The sequence below is a fragment of the Procambarus clarkii genome, chromosome 33, assembly GCF_040958095.1.
Source record: "Procambarus clarkii isolate CNS0578487 chromosome 33, FALCON_Pclarkii_2.0, whole genome shotgun sequence".
Taxonomy (NCBI): Eukaryota; Metazoa; Arthropoda; class Malacostraca; order Decapoda; family Cambaridae; genus Procambarus; species Procambarus clarkii.
In genome coordinates this window covers 31,916,824-31,920,326 of record NC_091182.1, presented here as the reverse complement: position 1 = coordinate 31,920,326, position 3,503 = coordinate 31,916,824, and positions in this window count along the sequence as shown.

Genomic DNA, 3,503 nt, shown 5'->3' with positions numbered 1-3,503 from the left:
ATATTGGCTTATTTAATAAGTTTAATATTGGTTGCAAGGTGACATGTTCACTCTAGATTGTTCAACTGAAGCGCTGGAAAGGGAAGCTGGCAGCACTAGGTGTTCTTGTTCATTCGGTGATTGTGGGGCCCAAGGGCCAGATTCATGAAGCAGTTACGCAAACATTTACGAACCTGTAAATCTCTTCTCAATCTTTGGCGCCTTTGTTTACAATTATTAAGCAGTTAATGAGCTCTGAAGCACCAGGAGGCTGTTTATAACAATAACAACAGTTCATTGGCAAGTTTTCATGCTTGTAAACTGTTTAATAAATGTAACTAAAGCTGTCAAAGATTGAGGGAAGATGTTCACGTTCGTAAGTACTTGCGAAACTGCTTTGTGAATCTGGCCCCAAGTTCTTGAGGAAACTCTTGGCACGTTTTCCTATGGGCTCAGGATCTCTGTTCCTGTAGGGATAATGTTGTTCTGATGGTCTAGATCCTTGGACTTAATTGGACAACTGTTTTTCTGTGGGTGGCAGTGCCGTTTATCAGTACTGTTTATCAGTACTGTTGAGGGAGTACTTGGGGAGTTGAGGGGAGCCGGTCGGCCGAGCAGACAGCACGCTGGACTTGTGATCCTGTGGTCCCGGGTTCGATCCCGGGCACCGGCGAGAAACAATGGGCAGAGTTTCTTTCACCCTATTCCTCTGTTACATAGCAGTAAAATAGGTACCTGAGTGTTAGTCAGCTGTCACGGACTGCTGCCTGGGGGTGGAGGCCGGGTCGAGGACCGGAATGCAGTGATGTGGTAGAGACTTCATGAAGAGTTTCAAATGTAGATGTGACAGAGCCCAGTAGGCTCAAGAACCTGTACACAAGTTGATTAACAGTTGAGAGGCAGGACCAAAGAGCCGAAGCTCAATCCCCACAAGCACAACTAGGTGGAAAGACAGCTGGTGTACCTATCTTCTAAGACTGTAATGTGATCCCAAAATCAGCACTATTGGGAGAAATATAACAATAGATAACCAAGTTTCCTCTACTAGTCAGTGGCCAGCGATGCCTTCATCGTTTGTTGTCTCGTCTACAACACACGTTTGTATTTGTCACATTATTCTTAGCCACAAAGATTTATATTCGGTGTGAATTAGGGCAATGAGGATCGAGACCCGCGCTTGCTGCAGGCATAAGGACCATCAAGGAGTCTCGTGTGTGAGAAGCAGTCGGTCATATAAAGGCAATATGGGCATTATCTGTAGCCTACCTTGAGGTGCTTCCGGGGCTTAGCGTCCCCGCGGCCCGGTCGTCGACCAGGCCTCCTGGTTGCTGGACTGGTCAACCAGGCTGTTGGACGCGGCTGCTCGCAGCCTGACGTATGAGTCACAGCCTGGTTGATCAGGTATCCTTTGGAGGTGCTTATCCAGTTCTCTCTTGAACACTGTGAGGGGTCGGCCAGTTATGCCCCTTATGTGTAGCGGAAGCGTGTTGAACAGTCTCGGGCCTCTGATGTTGATAGAGTTTCTCTGAGTACCTGTTGCACCTCTGCTTTTCAACGGGGGTATTCTGCACATCCTGGAGGCAAAGTTGCAAAGTTAATCTTTCCACGATGGGAGTGGAAAGCTTGCTCGTTGGCTTGTGATTGGCTCTTCAGACTGCATGACGATTTCAATGTTGTAAGCGGTGAAGCGAAAGCATTTAAGCCCTAAGTGCGTTAAAGTTGTTAAGCAGTGAGTGTGTTATTTCGATAATTACAGTACTAGTGTCATACTTAAAGCACTTTTGATTACTTTCGTGGGTGTTATTTTCTGGATAAAGGAATTAAAATTTGTATAACTACTGGCCTCTAGGTAGTCCTATGGAAAACTATGTATTATGCTTGGTTATAAATGTTTCTTTCACCCTGGTGCTCCTGTTACCTAGCAGTAAATAGGTACCTGGGAGTTAGCTGCTACGGGCTGCTTCTGGAAGGGGGGGGGGGGGTGTCACATAAAGGATGCCTGGTCGAGGACCGGGCCGCGGAGACGCTAAGCCCCGAAATCATCTCAAGATAACCCTCAATTTGCTTAAAATATTGGCTAGCTAAATGCCAGCTCCTGGCTGGCTGGCCTGGCTGGCTGGCTGGCCTCCTGGCTGGCTGGCTGGCCTGGCTGGCTGGCTGGCCTCCTGGCTGGCTGGCAGGTTGGCTGGCAGGTTGGCTGGCTGGCAGGTTGGCTGCCTGGTTGGCTGCCCTCCTGGCTGGCTGGCTGCCCTCCTGGCTGGCTGGCTGGCCTCCTGGCTGGCTGGCTGGCCTCCTGGCTGGCTGGCTGGCCTCCTGGCTGGCTGGCTGGCCTCCTGGCTGGCTGGCTGGCCTCCTGGCTGGCTGGCCGGCCTCCTGGCTGGCTGGCCGGCCTCCTGGCTGGCTGGCCTCCTGGCTGGCTGGCTGGCCTCCTGGCTGGCTGGCTGGCCTCCTGGCTGGCTGGCTGGCCTCCTGGCTGGCTGGCTGGCCTCCTGGCTGGCTGGCTGGCCTCCTGGCTGGCTGGCTGTCCTCCTGGCTGGCTGGCTGTCCTCCTGGCTGGCTGCCCTCCTGGCTGGCTGGCTGGCCTCCTGGCTGGCTGCCCTCCTGGCTGGCTGCCCTCCTGGCTGGCTGGCTGGCTGGCCTCCTGGTTGGCCTCGTGGCTGGCCTCCTGGCTGGCTGCCCTCCTGGCTGGCTTAGGAAGGGTGGATCAGGTGACTGAGTGCGGGAGCCACTAATGCACCACTCCTCCCTGGCGGGGGGAAGCGTGAAGCAGAACTCCTCCTGGAGGTGTCAGACATTTTTAACATGAACACAATGAAGCAGCTGCCTTTTTCCGTGTCCGGTCGGTGTAGGTTATTCTTTTGACATCTTAAGACTTGTACAATTGAAAATAGAAGCAAAAACATGTATGTATATGTATGTATGAGTATGTATGTATGTATGAATGAAAGCAAAGTCGAAAGCACTCTAGCTGTTTTCTATTCACTGTGGTCATTCTGCACACACTAAAGATCAGTGTATGCATTTTTGCTGTCATTGTTGCGCAGTGGTAAAACACACACAAACGGCGCTGGTGGCTGAGTGGACAGCATGCTGGATACGTAATCTTGTGGTCCGGGGTTCGATTCCCGGCGCCGGCGGAAACAGATGGGCAGAGTTTCTTTCATCGTGATGCCCCTGTTAGCTAACAGTAAATAGATACTTGGGAGTTAGACAGCTGTTACAGGCTTCTTCCTGTGTATGTGTGAAATAAAAGGTAGCTAGAAACAGTTGATTGACAGTTGGAGAGGCGGGGCCGAAAGAATAGAGCCCAACCCCCGCAAGTACACACAAGCACACACTATATATAATATATATATATTATATATATATATATATATATATATATATATATATATATATATATAATATATAATATATATATTTATATATATATATTTATAATAAAAAATTCATTCCTCTGAAGGAATGAAAGGAAAAACATTACTCACGTTTCATTCCTCTCTGGAACATGATGAATTCATGAT